Source organism: Sceloporus occidentalis, unplaced genomic scaffold (assembly GCF_023333645.1).
Source record: "Sceloporus occidentalis isolate IW3139 unplaced genomic scaffold, rSceOcc1.0.p SCAF_188, whole genome shotgun sequence".
Lineage (NCBI taxonomy): Eukaryota > Metazoa > Chordata > Lepidosauria > Squamata > Phrynosomatidae > Sceloporus > Sceloporus occidentalis.
The window spans coordinates 1,326,305-1,345,986 of NW_028317168.1; the positions used below are offsets into that span (position 1 = coordinate 1,326,305).

The following is a 19,682-nucleotide window of genomic DNA, read 5'->3' on the forward strand; positions in this document are numbered from 1 at the left end:
GAAGCGAGACATGGAGTTTCCAGCAGAGCCTTTCGCTACGTCTCTGAGAGTCCTGCGCACGCAGTTGCACACAAAGAAGGTCCTCAGCATGGTAGGGATGTCATGGTAGGGATGGCTCGGGAGGAGAGGGGACGGTGGGGGCTGGTGGTGGCGCCCTCTTCTGGACAGAGCTCCTGGTGGGGCTCGTCTCAGTCTCGCTGTCCTCGTCCTCCTCCTCCTCCTTCTTGCCGCTATGTTTGCGTTTTCTGGCTCCGGCTCCTTTTGGCGGCATCTCCAGGGGGTTGTCTGCAGCGGAAACAAGAGGGGGGAAAGGGTCGGGGTCGGGGTCGGGGTCTGCAGCAGCTGGGGGAGGGGTTAGAGCTGCTGCAGAGAGGGGGAGGAGGGGGGGGGAGGGTGAAGGTGGTGAAGCAGGGAGGGTTGGAGGCAGCACAGGGGAGGGATGGTGCTGCCTCTGGGGGGGGAGGGGGAGCCTTGACAGCGGGCAGGGCCATGACAGTCTTGGCAGGGAGGGGAGCTGCTTTCTTACCTTTCCTGGGTGCCGCTTTCGGGGTTTCCGGAGGGGGTGTCTGCGGTGCCGTCGCCTTGGCTGGAGCCTTGGTCGGGGCCGATGAGGGGACCTTGGCCGGGGCCTTGGCTGTTGCTACCGCTGCGTATGACCTTGATCTTTTGGGGCAATCCTTGTAGATGTGCTCAGGATCGCCGCACAGGTTACAGGTCTTCTTTCGTGGACAGTCTTTGGTCTCGTGCCCCACCACCCTGCAGTGCCTGCAGGATTTCTGTTGGCATTCCTCCGCCTTGTGACCCAGTTGACCGCATCGTCTGCAGGTTGTGGGTTGACCAGGGTAGAAAAGCATGCCTGTAGAATTACCTAGGGCGAAGCTCTGCGGCAGGTGTTGGAGCCCGTCCGGCGAGGTGGAGTCTGCCCTCAGACGGATCACGAGGGACCATCTTCCTGTCCAGAAGCCGTACTGGTTGAGGATCTTGGTCGGTTCTTTTACGATGTGGCAGTATCTTCCCAGAAAGGTTGCCACGTCTTTTCCTGGGGTGTGGGGGTTCCGCATCGAGACCGTCACGGGCCTCTCCTCCCTGTGGATGGGGCTGTTTCCGTAGAAACGGGAGAGGACCTGGTCCGGTTTCGCCGCCCTGAAGGCCTCCCAGAACCTTTTGCAGACCGCCGCCGAGATGAACGTTACGTAGAACATTCCCTTCAAAAACGACTGGACGCTCAGGGTCTCTGCTGGGCTGAAGCCTGCTCCTTCGTGCACCACCTTCTTGCTGAAGGTGTCTGCATCCAGGTCGGGGGTGCGGCCCTCCACTTCCTTCAGCTTCAGGACCACCGTCTGCCTCATCCAGTTCTCCAGGGGAGGTGGGCTTCCTGGGGTCGCAGCAGGCTGGGCTCGGCTTCCGGTGGTCTGGCTGGGTCGTTCGGCTTCGGAGGTCTGGATCACCATTCTCGCTCCTCGTCGGCTCTGGCTCAGAAAGTGTGGAAACCTGAAAAAGAGAAGTATCTGTTCTGACAAGAACAGCAGTGATTGTTCTGGCAAGAACAGTTGTGTGTTCTGATAAGAACAGTTTTGTGTTCTGGCAAGAACAGTTGTGTGTTCTGACAAGAACAGTATACTTGATCTTAGCCAAAAGGCCGAGAAGCGATAACCCCAGCAGGGCGCCGGGCCCGGCTCGGGCCCGCCACCCAGGCTCCGCACAGTCGCAGCGAGCTGCCACGCGGGCCCTGGCCCTTCCTTCCGCCCGCCCGCTGCGCACCCACCCACCCACCAACCCCAGGGCACTCCCCTCTGCGGATCCCCGCGCCGGACTGCAGCCCTGGCTGGAAACGTCCGGCCCGCACCACCCCTGCGTCCAAGCCCAGCACCACCGGCTCGCACACTCTCCCCTCTCTCCGTTTCTTGCCCTCCCTCCCTCCCTCCGTCTGTCTCAACGAGGCCCGCCGGGATCGAGGCGGCGCGCGGCCTGAAACATTTGCATGGCTCCGCCCCCAAAGGGGGGGGAGGGAGGGAGGGAGCTGCTGCTGCGACAAACACTCGCTCACTCTCTCGCCCTCGCCCTCGCCAGCCAGCCAGCCAGCCAGCCAGCCAGCGCCGGGCTGGCTCACTGGCCGAAAAACCACCATCAGAGGGAGACACAAACCAAGGCATGCAAAAGAACCACAGGAGCCAGCCAGCCAGCCAGCCAGCCAGCCAGGCAGCGGCAGCTGCTGCAGCCGCTGCAGCCGCTGCAGCCCAACCGTCAGCTGGCCACGCTAACCTTCAAGCAACCAAACACACTAGCGCTTTAATCCTTCAATGCACCCTCAACCGGCATGTGCCTTCATGACCAAGGCCAGCCACACACACGCGGCATGAGGCCACACGACAGCAGGACATCACAGTTACATTACGTTCCGACGGACATTACCGCAGCACACTTCGGTTACATGACGTGACATGTCGCGACCAAGAGGCACGCACTCACTCGCCTGCAAAAGCAACGAGCCGGGAGGACAGAAAGGAAGGAAGCGACCGACCGACCGACCGACCGACCGACCCTGGACTGCTGCCGCTGCTCCCCGGGTCGCTCGGCCCTTCCTCGGATCGTTGCTCCGCTCGGATTTGCTTTGCTTTGCTGGGTTGGGTTGGGTTCTGCTTTTGGTCACTGATAAGAGAGGTGCACCGGTCCTGGAGGTGTTTTTTAAACACTCAGTTTGAAGCTCATTCCTTCGATACTCCACAGGAAAAAAACTTCTTTTAAACATCCTCGTGGCTAGAAATAAAAAAACCCAAGAAGAGACAAGAAAAAAAACTTAATCCTTCAAAAAAAGAAATTCTTTGTACCTTCTAGTACCATTCTCTCCATTTTTTTGTTTTCCAAATGCCTTCTGCATCTACTTCTCCTCTTAAGGCCTTATCTCTTAGAAAAAAAACATAAAGACGACCATAAATCATACGTATCCCTCCTTGAACATCAATATCTACTTTCCTAAACACGTGCAAATTTCTTACATCCCATAAAGCTTCTTTTACACTACTCACAATCATCCACAAAATCCTCCCCATTTCTTTGGACAGTCTGCAAAGACCAAAAAAAATAATTTCATACGTTAAATTCTCTACACCAGTTATTTCAAAAATTAAACGTCCTAAACTTCGCCATACTTGTTGAGCATACACACATTTCCAAAATACATGAACTACACTTTCATTGTTGCCACATCCTTCTCTTGGACAACTCGCGCTCCTACATAAACTCCTTTTATGTTGAAAAACTCTTGTAGGTAAGCACTCATGAATTGACATCCACACTATGTCCTTTTGTCTATTAAAGACTTCTATGGAACTCAAACTCTTCCATACAAATCTACTTTGATCTTCTGTCAGACCTCCTAATCTCTCCAAAATTTCCAATTCTCTCAATTCTTTCAAAACCGTCCCCTTCTCTTTCCATTGTGATAAGGACTTTTGTTGTAATCCATACAATTTTATACATTTCCCAATCCTTTCATAAAACCACGGACACTCAAAACACACAGGTTTCTTTCTATCCAACACACATAACCCAAATTTCCTTAATTCATTTCCCGCCATAAAACGCATCATATAACTTCCCACTGTATCTTTCAAACTTAATTTCACGCAAAATTCTACGTACTTAATTAATAATTCCTTTTCAATATCTGGCATATTCATACCACCATTAATCCTTTTTTTAATTACTATATTTCTTTTTAATTTTTCCATCCGGGCATTCCAAAAGAACAAAAATAAACATCTAATAATTTTCCTGATATTGCGATCACTCCCTGGAAACACAATATTCAAGAACAAAAGAATGGGAATTATTACAGATTTAACTATTAACACACGTCCAGTAAAGGACAAGGTCCTCGACGACCACAACCCAATTTTTTGTTTTACTTTATTTACAACGATATCCCAACTTTCTCTCCCATCCAATCTTTCATCAAAAAGGACCCCTAATACTTTAATGGCTTCTTTACAAATAGGCCACCCACTCAATTCTAACTCTTTCCATTCACCAAACACTTTACAAGCACATTTTTGCCAATTTACACGAAAACCACTTACATTACAAAAAAGTTCAACCAAAAACTTAACACGCCGTAAGCTTGTCTGAAACCTACAAACAACTGTAACGTCATCCATGTATCCAAATACTTTTACGGTGCGGCCATCACTTCCAGGAATTTCCACACCCCTTACAACTTTGTCCTTACGGATCAAATACAACAAAGGTTCCAAAACACAAATAAAAAGAATAGCCGAGAGTGGACACCCTTGTCTCACTCCTGATTTAATTTCTATTGCATCCGTCAAATTACCATTTACAACAATTCTGTGACGGGACCGACCTGTACCCCGACTGGGTACTCCCGCCAAACGTTGCTTCCTCCTGACGGGACACCAACAAGTAACCCCTTCAGCACCGGGCAGAACCAGCGTTGTAGATAGAAGGAGGGACGTCGCTGCACCGAAGCCGCATTGGCACTGTGGCTATCCGAAGCTTAGCTACACAGTGTGGCTACAGCCCACCCCAAACATCAGGCAACACTCATGTTGAGGTGAAAACAGGACTCATTTATTAAAACCAAAGACAGAGCTATATATACACAAGTAAGAAAAGGGGCAAGACAAATATCACATGATCTAATTACCATGGCAGGAAGGAAGTAATTAGATCAAATCCTGCAACACAATATCCGGGGGAAGGACAGAATGACATGAGACGTAAATAATTACATTAATTGGGGACGTAGACGTGGAATGACGATAGACATATAATTGGCTTAAGACAGACAATGGCCAGGACACAGGGATAACAGGAGCTCACAGGATTAACAGCTACCTGTTGTGTAATTGATAATTAGGTATGCAGCAGTGACACCTAGTCATACCTACAGGGGGTCTTAAGACAAGGGCTAACTCACAATAACAGGGGAAACACTTCACACCTATACAATTAACAATGCACAGACAATCAGCCTTCTTCCTACCACAGGATGTCCAGCTGACGTTACAGTTCTGATACTCTGAGTGCTAAAACATGGGGTACATCAGCAGACTGAACCCCTGTATTCACACACAGAAGTCTCTACAAGGCCTGGGCCCATAGTCGATAGGGAGGAGGCTGGCTCTCAGGCCTCTCCAGGGGCCCCAGTGATGGAGGGTTCTGTCACACTTCTCCCCCTTCCAAATAGGACTGACACAGGAGGAAACCCCAAACGGGTTGACTCCGTAGTCAGTTAGTTCACTTAGCCCATCAATGCCCTCCCGAAACTGGTGCCCCAAATAATCTGCCCCTCCAAGAGCAGCACTCCCCCGCCCCACCTCTGACTCTCCAGAAAAATACAACTGCCGCTGGAGAGAAGTGCCTACAGCACCTTCTCTCTGGAATCTTCCCAGTCGCTGGGGAGTGATGATGCCTGCATCTTCTCCCTGGGGCTCCTGTTGTCGCTGTGGCGATGGGTTGGCAGCGCCATCTCCCAGGTCATCTCTGCGCCACTGGGGAGGAGGGAAGACACCCTTGGCTCCCTGAACTGGGGTCTGGGGCTGGAAAGGGAGGACAGGTTCCTCCACTTCCGAATCTGTGAGCTGCTGCTGGGGAGACTGGCCGCCTGCGCCATCTCCTGTGCACTCACTTGGCCGCTGGGGAGTGATGCCACCTGCACCCCCTCTTTGATCCTCCTTCTGCTGTTGGGAACATGGGCCGGCTGTGCCGTTTCCCGGGTCATCCGTCAGCCGCTGGGGAGGAGGGACGACACCCTTGGCTCCCTCAATATGGATCTGTCGCTGGGGAGATGAGCCGGCTGCGTCATCTCCTGGACACTCACCCACCTGCTGGGGAGTGATGCCGCCTGCATCCCCTCCCTGGTGCTCCATCTGCCGCTGGGGAGATGAGCCGGCTGCGCTGTGTCCTGGGTAATCCAACGGCCGCTGGGGAGGAGGGACGGTACCCTCCACTCCCAGGTCATCCGTCAGCCGCTGGGGAGGAGGGACGACACCCTCAGCTCCCTCAGCTGGGATCTGCCGCTGGGGAGGGAGAACAGGTTCCTCCGCTCCCAGAGTTGTGAGCTGCTGCTGGGGAGACTGGCCGTCTGCGCCATCTCCTGTGCACTCACTTGGCCGCTGGGGAGGGATGCCACCTGCACCCCCTCCTTGAGGCTCCTTCTGTTGCTGGGAACACGGGCCGGCTGTGTTGTCTCCCGGGTCATCCGTCAGCCGCTGGGGAGGAGGGACGATACCCTCAGCTCCCTCAACTGGGATCCGCCGCTGGGGAGATGAGCCGGCTGCGCTGTCTCCCGGGTCATCCAACAGCCGCTGGGGAGGAGGGACGATACCCTCCACTCCCTCGTGCTCCTGCTTCCGCTGGGGAGATGGGCCGGCTGCCGCATCTCCCTGGATTCCTGTTGCAGGTACGGGGCAGAAGCCAGGGGCTCTCCACCCTGTTGTCAGCGCTTCAGCTGAGGGGTATGGATCTGGGCGAACTACCCAGCATTCGGAGGACCCCGGTGTGAAGACCGCAGCCTCATCTACCCATCCTGAGTTACCATCCTCGTATAAACAGTCAACAAAATCCATGGATACTGGGGCATACTGCTGAACATGGTCGAACAACTCTTGATATGCCTGTTCCAGTTCCCATTCTTGTGTGACCAAATAATCCAGGTCAGCCCACAGCTCGGCCACATATGGGATAGCCTCTGCCCTGCGCTCCTGGATGTCTTCCCCCCGACACTCCGATGTACTTCCGAAGTCGGGATCCTTTTCTATGCTTTCCAATAGTAATCCCGGGCCGCCGAAGCCATAGCCCTCTGTAGGACCTTTATCCTCCAGCCCCGGGCATAGCTGTGCTGTGTACCACCGCAGAGCCCGATATCCATCGTCCAACCTCAGCTCTGTCTGGACCAGCACCTCTAACTCTGCCACCCATTCCTCTTTGGGCTGCTCTCCCAGCAACGGCATTCGTGCCTCCAGCTGGAACCAGTAAATGTCCTGGCTGGTTGGGAGGCACTTACCCAAGTATTCCTGTTCCCATCGCAGAGTCTCCCACCAGAGTTGTCGACGGATATGATCACTCCACCGCAGCTCGTCCTCAGCCGATACAGGTCCGTTGTGTTGGGCCCATGCCTCCTGCATACGCCATCTGAACTCCAGTTCCATAGCTGAGGATCCTGGCGTTGCTCCTTCTCTGCCCGAAGGGTGACCAATCCTGGTGCTTTGGATGTCCCCGCTCCGGTGTGAAAGAGGAAACTTCCGGCCCCGGAAATCAGACCATAACAAATTTCTTTAAGGAAGCATCCCATCGCTGCCACCAATGTGACGGGACCGACCTGTACCCCGACTGGGTACTCCCGCCAAACGTTGCTTCCTCCTGACGGGACACCAACAAGTAACCCCTTCAGCACCGGGCAGAACCAGCGTTGTAGATAGAAGGAGGGACGTCGCTGCACCGAAGCCGCATTGGCACTGTGGCTATCCGAAGCTTAGCTACACAGTGTGGCTACAGCCCACCCCAAACATCAGGCAACACTCATGTTGAGGTGAAAACAGGACTCATTTATTAAAACCAAAGACAGAGCTATATATACACAAGTAAGAAAAGGGGCAAGACAAATATCACATGATCTAATTACCATGGCAGGAAGGAAGTAATTAGATCAAATCCTGCAACACAATATCCGGGGGAAGGACAGAATGACATGAGACGTAAATAATTACATTAATTGGGGACGTAGACGTGGAATGACGATAGACATATAATTGGCTTAAGACAGACAATGGCCAGGACACAGGGATAACAGGAGCTCACAGGATTAACAGCTACCTGTTGTGTAATTGATAATTAGGTATGCAGCAGTGACACCTAGTCATACCTACAGGGGGTCTTAAGACAAGGGCTAACTCACAATAACAGGGGAAACACTTCACACCTATACAATTAACAATGCACAGACAATCAGCCTTCTTCCTACCACAGGATGTCCAGCTGACGTTACAGTTCTGATACTCTGAGTGCTAAAACATGGGGTACATCAGCAGACTGAACCCCTGTATTCACACACAGAAGTCTCTACAAGGCCTGGGCCCATAGTCGATAGGGAGGAGGCTGGCTCTCAGGCCTCTCCAGGGGCCCCAGTGATGGAGGGTTCTGTCACAAATTCTACTACTTATTCCTTTATATAAACACTTCAACCATTCTCGCATACGAATCGGTATTCCCACCTTCTCCAAAACCTTAAACAAAAAACTATGTGCTACTCTATCATATGCTTTTTCGAAATCAATAGTAACTACTGCTATATCCAATTTCCTATCTGCACAATACCACAAAACATTACGTAATAAAGACAGACTGTCTCCAATCTGTCTTCCAGGTACTGCACAAACTTGCTCCTCTCCTATAATACTCCCTATTACATCTCGTAATCGATTCGCCAAAATTTTGGCTATAATTTTATAATCTACGTTCAACAACGTAATAGGTCTCCAATTTTTTAAATCTGTCGTATCTCCTTTTTTATGCAATAACACTATAATTCCTTCCTTCATAGATTGAGAAGTCTCCTTTGATTTTAATACCTCTCTACAAACTTCCAAAAAATCATCCCCTAACACTTCCCAAAAGGTACAATAAAATTCACTAGATAAACCATCGCTACCAGGTGATTTATTTTTCCTCATACTCTTTACAGCTGCCTCTATCTCTTTTTTCCCTATGTCTGACGTCAGACAATCTTGATCTTCCTTACTAAGACTCTTATCAAACCCCTCCAAAACACTATCTTCCATATTCAAATCACGAACCGTTTCTGAATACAGTGTTTCATAAAAAGTTTTTATCTCTTCTAACATATCTTCATCTTCCACAATGTGACCATTCACATCAATCACGCGTTCCATTAACTTCCTTCCACCATACGCTTTCTTAAAAAAGAAGCTGGTACATTTTTCATCCTTTTCAAAAACTTCTAATCGTGCTTGAAAAATAATTTGCCTACCCCTTTCTTCCAAACACTTATTCACTCGCTCTCTTGCATCCGACAATTCCATTCGTACATCCACTCCTTCATCTCTCAAACCTTTTAAATAATCCACTCTTCCTTGCCACGCTCTCCAATCCACCCTCTTTCTTTTTGCACATAACCGACTTTCCTGTAAAAAGAAGGCTTTACTCTTAATTTTCAACCATTCCCACCATTCGATCACCGACTCAAAATTTTCTTTCTTACTCTTCCATTGTTTATACATTCCCCGAAACCGCTCACAAACTCCCTCATCCTCTAACATTTCAATATTCATTTTCCATACACCCCTACCAATCTGTACTCCTAAACTCACTCTCACTTTACACATCACACACACATGATCCGTAAAACCCATTCGTACTCCAAACAAATCTTCACCTATTATTTTATCAGAAACAAAAATAAAATCTATGCGCGATTTTACTTGACCATTTTCACTAAAAAAAGTGAAAAAATCTACTTTGTCCTTCCTGAATGTAATAGAATCAATTAATTTCATATCTTCTACTACTCTTAATAATTCTCTACTAGAAGCATCTAGTAAGGATGTAGCTCCCCTTTTACCAACTCTATCCTGTATCCGAAGAATACAATTGAAATCTCCTGCTAAAAAGACTTGTTCCCTCCCTGGTAAGAATAGTTTAATCATCTTAAATAAATCTATTCTTTCCTGCCTGTTAACTGGTGCATAAACATTGATAAGTTTAAAACGCACTCCTCCATACAAAAACAAAACCATCATAGCTCTTCCTAGTTCAATCTCCACGATCTGAATTATTTGAAACAAGGTTCCTCGGAATAAAACTCCTATTCCCCCATTCTGTTGATTACAAAAAGAAAAACACGAAGGACCATATCGCCAGGATTGACCGATAAACGGTTCAGATAGATTACATTCCTGAATGCAATATATGTCTCCCCTCTGCATAGCCAAGGCTTCAAACACAGCAGCTCTTCTCACTGTACTCTTAATGCTCCGCACATTTAAAGAAAGAATGGAAAAAGCCATCAGGGTTTGTATAAACCACATCATTGAAAAAATATCGGTAATTATGTCCCAGTCCGAAACTTCTTTGACCCCTTTTCTTCTACTGACGAAGCCACAAAACCTGAAATATTTTTCAAATTTTCGACATCCTGAGTGTCAACAAAAGACCTGCGAATTTCTCCACCTTCCGAAATATCAGATCCCGGAGAATCTCTTGGTACTATATCTTTACTTCGTAAAGATTTTTTACGCGCTCTCTTCTCTCGAGCTTTTCCAACCACCATCAAGAAATCTCCTTCAGACGATGTAGAATCCGCACCAGGTTCTACCTCCATTGTATCTATCTCTACTAACTCCACAGAAACAGACTCATCTCTTATTTTTTCCAAAGATTCTTCTACTTGTCTTACCATAGAATGTAAGACATTCACTTGACTTCCACTTGGAGTTTCAGGCACAACAACTATTTCACTTTCTGCGGAAATCTGAGTTTCTTCAACTGCAAAAACTCCCACTGTCGTCGCATCTGCATGTGTACGTAACTCCGCTAATTGCTCCTGTAGAACTTCAGTTACTAGCTCTACTGGTACCTCATCTTCGGTAGTTCTAGGACATCTTTTTGCTAGATGTCCTTCACCACCACACAAGTCGCATTTACGAGCAATAGTGCAGTCAGCAGCTTTATGCCCTGCTTTCCCACAGTTATAACATCCAGGAGCTGCAGTACATCTAGACATTATATGTCCAAAACACAAACACTTTCTACAAAAAGCAGGCTGTCCTGGGTAATATAAAAAACCACGATTTCCTCCGATTGAAAAATTTTGAGGAGGATGCAACATACCACCAAAACCATTTGCATCCGCTACTATCGTCGCCCAAATCTTCCTTTTTCCATTATATACATTAAATTCATTTAGAAGTTTCACAGGCTTATCCATCTCTTTTACATAACGTCCAAGAAAAAACAAGACATCCTCGTCACTTACAAAAGGATTATACATATGTATAATGATTGGTACTCGCCTGGACACTGTTGATGACAGAAACCGAACTCCTTTCAATAAAGGATCCATCGCTCGTTCCTTGCTTCGTTGTAACAGGGTCATGACTCCAAAATCCGAATTGAAAGTAATATCCGCAAAACCACGTCCAAAAAAAGGCTGAATGCAAAAAAACTCTTCTCTTTTCATCTGTAGAACTCCTTCCAAAATCGAAACTTGGATCTCCTTAAGACTCATCCTCTGTCGTTCTCCTTCAGCAAAAACAATCCTCACCGTCTTCGGAATCGAAGGTGCTCCAACCGCCGAATCTCCTCTCGTTTCCATTGCTAGGCATTCAACGAACCCCCAATAGCAGCAACCGGCCGAAGCCGGAAGGCCGAGGGACGTAACTAGCCTGCGCCGGAACCTCCTGGTCCAGATCTCCTGTATTAAATACACTTGATCCGGGCCAAAAGGCCGAGAAGCGATAACCCCAGCAGGGCGCCGGGCCCGGCTCGGGCCCGCCACCCAGGCTCCGCACAGTCGCAGCGAGCTGCCACGCGGGCCCTGGCCCTTCCTTCCGCCCACCCGCTGCGCACCCACCCACCCACCAACCCCAGGGCACTCCCCTCTGCGGATCCCCGCACACTCTCCCCTCTCTCCGTTTCTTGCCCTCCCTCCCTCCGTCTGTCTCAACGAGGCCCGCCGGGATCGAGGCGGCGCGCGGCCTGAAACATTTGCATGGCTCCGCCCCCAAAGGGGGGGGGAGGGAGGGAGGGAGTTCGCACCTCCGCCTCCCGCTCAACGAGATCGGCTGCTAAGCACCTGACAGACGTAGCAGTCCTTACTCTAATCTCATCTCATCTCATCTAATCTAATCCTCTTAACCGCTGCCTGCCTGCCGGCTGCTGCTGCTGCTGTTGCTGCTGCTGCTGCTGCTGCTGCTGCTGCTGCGACAAACACTCGCTCACTCTCTCGCCCTCGCCCTCGCCAGCCAGCCAGCCAGCCAGCCAGCGCCGGGCTGGCTCACTGGCCGAAAAACCACCATCAGAGGGAGACACAAACCAAGGCATGCAAAAGAACCACAGGAGCCAGCCAGCCAGCCAGCCAGCCAGCCAGCCAGGCAGCGGCAGCTGCTGCAGCCGCTGCAGCCGCTGCAGCCCAACCGTCAGCTGGCCACGCTAACCTTCAAGCAACCAAACACACTAGCGCTTTAATCCTTCAATGCACCCTCAACCGGCATGTGCCTTCATGACCAAGGCCAGCCACACACACGCGGCATGAGGCCACACGACAGCAGGACATCACAGTTACATTACGTTCCGACGGACATTACCGCAGCACACTTCGGTTACATGACGTGACATGTCGCGACCAAGAGGCACGCACTCACTCGCCTGCAAAAGCAACGAGCCGGGAGGACAGAAAGGAAGGAAGCGACCGACCGACCGACCGACCGACCGACCCTGGACTGCTGCCGCTGCTCCCCGGGTCGCTCGGCCCTTCCTCGGATCGTTGCTCCGCTCGGATTTGCTTTGCTTTGCTGGGTTGGGTTGGGTTCTGCTTTTGGTCACTGATAAGAGAGGTGCACCGGTCCTGGAGGTACTGCAATACCAGGTCAATGCGTGGAGTGGACAGAGCAAGCTCTTCTTCCATCTCCCTGTTCTAAAAATCCATTTAATATATGGTCCCCAGATAGGGGACGTATCAGATATTAAACTGATAAGAACAGATTTTTTTTTTTTTTTTTTTTTTTTTTTTATACCACTCAGTCATATCGCACATCCTCAAGATGACACTCCGGACGGCATTACATATAACATCCTCATGGCATATTTTCTCTTTATAATCCCACACCACTTAGTGAAACCTAAAAACCCTATATACATATATACAAAAAAGCTCCTCAAAGACTACCTCCCAACCTCCACAAACCATCCAACCCCCAACCACACGGTTGGTTTTTTTTTTGGGGGGTTTTTTTAAATACAATTTTTAATACATATATACAAAACGCTCCTCAAAGACTACCTCCCAACCTCCACAAACCATCCAAACCCCCAACCCCCCTCAAACCCTATCCCAGTCTTTCCATTTCTTTGTTTTCCACACACCCTCGGCATCTTCCTCCCCCCACCTTCTCACATCCCTCAAAAAATACACATACATCCGTCCTCGAATCATCCTCACACAACCATCCACCTCCACCATATCCTTTTTAAAGACTAACAAGTTCCTCACATCCCACAAAGATTCCTTAACACAACTTATCAGCATCCAGAACAACCTCCTCCTCCTCTTATCTAAATCACATAACCCAAAAAACACAGCCTCAAAACCCACCCCATCCAATCCCACTAATTCTTTAACCAACCGCCCCATCCTTTCCCAAATTTGTACAGCATACTCACAACTCCAGAACACATGTATCACATTCTCCACTCTACCACACCCCTCCCTGGGGCAACACTCAGAAACACACAACTTCCTAACCCTCTGAAACTCTCTAGTTGGCAAACACCCATGCACCGCCATCCAACCCACATCTCTCTGTCTATTAACCAATTCTCGCTCAGACAACATCTTCCAAACCTGCTTACTTTGACCTTCATTCAAACCACCCAAACCTACTACTTCCTCCCGATCCCTAATCATATTCAATACACACCTTTTCTCTTCCCACATAGACACAGTCACATTCTGCAACTCATATCTTCTAATACCAATCTCAACCCTTTCATAAAACCAAGGCACCTTAAAACACACAGGCTTCTTACGATCAAGTTCATACAAACCATACTTCCTCGACAAACCACCCGCAGCATACCTCAACATGCAACCCACCATTGAATCCTTCTTACTCACCTTCACACACACCCGTATATATTGCACCAACAAAAACCGCTCAACATCTGGCATGTCCATACCCCCATTCTCCGTCTTCAACATCACTTTCTGCCTTCTCAATCGCTCCATCCTAGAATTCCAAAAAAATAAAAATAAACTTCTCACCAATTTCCTAATTACTCTCACACTTACTGGAAAAACCACATTCAAGTACAACAACAAAGGAACAATCACCACCTTCACAATCAACACCCTTCCAGAAAAAGACAAAGTCCTAGACGACCAAAACCCTATCTTCTGTTTCACTTTCCCAACCACCTTCTCCCAGCTATCACATCCATTCAACTTATTATCAAATTTCACCCCCAACACCTCGATCGCTTCACTCTTAACAGGCCATCCACACAACCCCAACTCCCGCCACTCACCAAAAGCCTTACAAGCACATTTATCCCAATTCACCCGGAAACCACTCCCCATACAAAATCCCTCCACTAACAGCTTCACCCTCCTTAACCCAGCTTGCGTTCTACATACTACCGTCACATCGTCCATATAACCTAACACTTTCAAACTCCTACCCCCACTTCCCGGTACTTCTACACCTCTCACCACCTTATCACACCTAATCATCCTTAACAAAGGTTCAATCACGCATATAAACAAAATCGGCGACAACGGACACCCTTGTCTCACCCCAGACATTATACCAAAACTCTCAGTCAAACAACCATTCACCATTACTCTACTACTAATTCCTTCATATAACATTTTCAACCACTTCAACATCCCCCCCGGTATCCCCAACCTCTTTAAAACCCCAAACAAAAATCCATGCGCTACTCTATCATACGCCTTCTCAAAATCAATAGTTGCCACCGCCACTTCCAACTTCCTATCCATGCAATACCACAACACATCACGCAACACAACCAAACTATCCCCAATCTGTCTACCCGGCACAGCACACACTTGCTCTTCCCCAACCAAATTATGCACAATCAACCTTAACCGATTTGCCAACACTTTCGCTAATACCTTATAGTCCACATTCAACAATGTGATTGGCCTCCAATTCTTCAAATCTTTTTTTTCTCCTTTCTTAAATAACAGCACAATCACACCCTCTTTCATAGAATCAATCAACTCATTCTTACGCAAAACCTCCACACAAGCTTCAGTAAAATCATCCCCTATCAGATCCCAAAACTTACAATAAAATTCCACAGGCAACCCATCACATCCTGGCGTCTTACCTTTAGCCATGCTTTTCAGTACCTTTTCTAGCTCCTCTTTCGTCACATCTTTCACCAAATCCTCTGCATCCACACTATCCACTACCGCTTCCACACCCTCCAAAATCTCCCTTTCCACCCTCCAATCTCTTGTTTTCTCAACATACAAATCCCTATAGAACTCTAATACAACATCCAAAACCCCTACTCCTTCCACAGCTACTCCATCCTTATTCAACACACTCTCCATCAGACTCTTACCACCAAACACTTTCTTGAAAAAAAACCTCGTACACTTCTCATCTTCCTCTAACACTTTCACCCTAGCTCGAAACATTATCTTCTTACCTTTCTTTTCCATATACTGACTCACCTGCTGCCTTGCCTCAATCAAATCATTCTTCACATCCAACCCAAGCACCCTCAATTTCCTCAAATACTCCAAACGTTTCTGCCACATCATCAATTCTTTCCTTTCATTCCTAGCTCTAACTTTCCCTATTCTCACAAAAAACATCCGCACTTGCACCTTAACAAACTCCCACCACCTACTGATTGACATAAAACACCGTTTCTTTCTCCGCAGCCCCAGGAAGAATCTTTCAAAACACTTCACCACCCATCCATCATCCATCAAAGACACATTCAACTTCCATTGACCACGACCCATTATAACTTCCTCTACAAACTCCACTGTACATAACACACAAACATGATCCGTAAAAGGCAAACGCACACCTATCATCTCCCTCCCACTCATATTTTTAGAAAAGAAAATAAAATCAATCCTGGAACACACACTCCCATCCTCACTAAAGAAAGAAAAAAACTTCTCTGACGATTTATGTAACATAACTGAATCTAACAATCCAAAATCTTCCACCATCTGCCCCAACTCCCTACTAGACCCATCCAAATTCGCACCTTTCCTCCCACCCACTCTATCCTCATTCTTAAGCACACAATTAAAGTCACCCACCAAAAACACACACTCTCTCCCTGGTAACCATAATTTCACGTGCTGCAATAGCGTTATCCTTTCTTTCCTATCTACAGGAGCATACACATTAATTAATTTGAACCCAACCCCCCCATATCTAAAGAAAACCACTAACGCCCTCCCATATTCTATTTCCACCACCCTAACCACCTGAAAATCAAAACTACGAAACAACACCGCCACCCCACAATTCCGCCTAACCCCAAACGAAAAAACAGAAGGACCCAAAGTCCAAGGCTGACTCTGCAATGGTCCTGCCAAATTACATTCTTGCAGACAAAAAATATCTGCTCTTTGCCCCTTAAGAGCCTCAAAGACCACTACACGCCGTGCAGCACCCTTAATGCTTCTTACATTGAGGGATGCAATACAAAGAGACCTCATAATTTAATACTCATCAGCACTCTTCATACTACACCCCTCATGTCCCCGATCGAAACTTTTTAGTCAAAGTCTCCTCCACAACCTCGGAATAACTCCTCATAGGATCTGCCACTCTTCGGCTGAAAACACCTCCTGGATCTTCAGAACATACAGAGAGCGGAGAACAGCTTCCTTCGCTTTCTGATAACACATCTAACCGGGGGGAATCCGGTGAGGACCCACTCTCACACTCCCGAACTCTTTTTTCAGCACTACAACCCTCTCCTGCATCTATCATCACGTCTTCTACAAACCTGACTCCCGCCTGCCCAGGTTCCTGCTCCAAACCACCAATATCTGGCAGATCTGCACCGATAAGCAGAGGATCCTTAATTACCTCCAACAGGGGATCTTCCTGTTGAGGCGTAATTTCCATCTCTGGATCCACAACGGCACTTTGTACCGGACTCACAGCCACATCTTCAATTACTCGCTCCGACGCCACAGAAACCGCAGGCCGATCTTCCGGCGGCGGTTTGACAGACGCTCCAGATGCAAGAGAAAATTGCTCCACCAACCGATCCACATGCTCAGACCGCTCAGCCTCTATCCTCCTCTCCTCCTCCTCCTGCCTTTCTGCAGCTTTCTTCCGCTGCTCTCTCAACACGGGACATGACCACGCCCCATGCCCCACATCTCCACAGAGATCACATTTCCTGGGGTTTGGACACTCAAAGGCCATATGTCCCTTCTGCCTGCAATTACGGCAAACCTTCTGGTCTTCGACGCAGTGCTCACTAGTGTGCCCGAACTTAAAGCACTTCCGACAAAAGGTAGGACAGTTGGGATAAAAAAGATATCCCTGATTCCCCCCGATAGAGAAGTTCTGCGGTGGATGCATCATCCCTCCATATCCCTTCTCGTCGGGTTTTAAGGTAACCCAAAACCTTCTCCTACCATTATACACGCCAAAAGGATTCCGCATATACTCCGGTTCTTCCACTTTGGACGCATATTGGCTCAAAAACGCACAGATCGCATCATCTGGCACAAAGGGATTGTATATATGCACCGTAATACATACTTTCCGCACCGCAACCGAGGGACGAAAAACAATGCCACGTAACAAAACATGATCAGCATGGGTAAGACTCCGCTCCATCAAATTCCGTGCTCCCCAAACCGATTTGAAAGTAATGTCAAAGAAACCACGGAACCCAAAATCCTGAAGGCAAAAAATCTCCCCTCTTGGCATCTGCAACAGACCTTCCACGATTTTCACCTGAACTTCCTCCAGCGAAATCCTCCTCCGACGTTCTTCATCCTCAATACACATGCGCACCGTATTCGGAAAGTTCGGTATCGCCATCACGCCGATCGCTCCACGTTCCCAGTGCCAGCTCTGACGGGACCCCCTATAGCAGCACCCGGCTTAAGACCCCAATGAAGGGGCCGATGCCGGGAGGCCGAGGGCCGTACTCCGCTGACACTAGGACCTCTGGCTAAGATCTCCTGTACAAGTACACTTGATCTTAGCCAAAAGGCCGAGAAGCGATAACCCCAACAGGGCGCCGGGCCCGGCTCGGGCCCGCCACCCAGGCTCCGCACAGTCGCAGCGAGCTGCCACGCGGGCCCTGGCCCTTCCTTCCGCCCGCCCGCCCGCTGCGCACCCACCCACCAACCCCAGGGCACTCCCCTCTGCGGATCCCCGCGCCGGACTGCAGCCCTGGCTGGAAACGTCCGGCCCGCACCACCCCTGCGTCCAAGCCCAGCACCACCGGCTCGCACACTCTCCCCTCTCTCCGTTTCTTGCCCTCCCTCCGTCTGTCTCAACGAGGCCCGCCGGGATCGAGGCGGCGCGCGGCCTGAAACATTTGCATGGCTCCGCCCCCAAAGGGGGGGGAGGGAGGGAGGGAGGGAGGGAGTTCGCACCTCCGCCTCCCGCTCAACGAGATCGGCTGCTAAGCACCTGACAGACGTAGCAGTCCTTACTCTAATCTCATCTCATCTCATCTAATCCTGTTAACCGCTGCCTGCCTGCCTGCCTGCCTGCCTGCCTGCCGGCTGCTGCTGCTGCTGCTGCTGCTGCTGCTGCTGCTGCTGCTGCTGCGACAAACACTCGCTCACTCTCTCGCCCTCGCCCTCGCCCTCGCCAGCCAGCCAGCCAGCCAGCCAGCCAGCGGCAGCCGCTGCAGCCGCTGCAGCCCAACCGTCAGCTGGCCACGCTAACCTTCAAGCAACCAAACACACTAGCGCTTTAATCCTTCAATGCACCCTCAACCGGCATGTGCCTTCATGACCAAGGCCAGCCACACACACGCGGCATGAGGCCACACGACAGCAGGACATCACAGTTACATTACGTTCCGACGGACATTACCGCAGCACACTTCGGTTACATGACGTGACATGTCGCGACCAAGAGGCACGCACTCACTCGCCTGCAAAAGCAACGAGCCGGGAGGACAGAAAGGAAGGAAGCAAGCGAGCGACCAACCGACCCTGGACTGCTGCCGCTGCTCCCCGGGTCGCTCGGCCCTTCCTCGGATCGTTGCTCCGCTCGGATTTGCTTCGCTTTGCTGGGTTGGGTTCTGCTTTTGGTCACTGATAAGAGAGGTGCACCGGTCCTGGAGGTACTGCAATACCAGGTCAATGCGTGGAGTGGACAGAGCAAGCTCTTCTTCCATCTCCCTGTTCTAAAAATCCATTTAATATATGGTCCCCAGATAGGGGACGTATCAGATATTAAACTGATAAGAACAGATTTTTTTTTTTTTTTTTTTTTTTTTTCTTTTTGAAGCCCGAGGTGCGTGCTCCTTTGGGTGATGCGTTCTGTGCTCCAAAGAGGCAGCAGAAGCCATATACGAAACTGGGTCCCCACAAGGGGAACCCAGACAAATTCCCCCCCCCCCCCATGGGAGGGTCGGATCTTAGGACTCTCCCCGAAGGGTGAGACCCCATTGCCATGGGGCACTCCCATCGGGAAGTAGCCCCCTTGGCTTCACCACCAAAAGGTAGTGTCCGAAAACAAAAGTGCCAAATCGAAAAACCGAATCGTGAACGTGGCCTCGCTAAAAGGTTTGGTAACCGTGTAATCCAAATCAAAATTAATAGGCACACGTGCTTAAACACATTGTGATAAATAAATAATATAAATAATTTAGGGGCGGGCCATAACTGACCCAGCCAGGTTCAAAAATAAATTCCACTCCATGCCCTGATGGTGCGA

At 49.4% G+C, this 19,682-nt stretch overlaps 1 non-coding gene and 2 pseudogenes across 1 annotated transcript; all 3 read right to left on the reverse strand.

The window, feature by feature from the left end:
• Nucleotides 1–1,462: 1,462 nt before the first annotated feature.
• On the reverse strand, nucleotides 1,463–1,651 carry LOC149278474 (U2 spliceosomal RNA). Its single transcript, XR_016278728.1, has one exon. It is a non-coding gene; the product is annotated as a U2 spliceosomal RNA (small nuclear RNA).
• Nucleotides 1,652–12,588: 10,937 nt separating this feature from the next.
• Nucleotides 12,589–12,804, reverse strand: LOC149278475 (U2 spliceosomal RNA; annotated as a pseudogene).
• Nucleotides 12,805–19,064: 6,260 nt separating this feature from the next.
• LOC149278476 (U2 spliceosomal RNA) lies at nucleotides 19,065–19,304 on the reverse strand (annotated as a pseudogene).
• Between the last annotated feature and the right edge of the window lie 378 nt (nucleotides 19,305–19,682).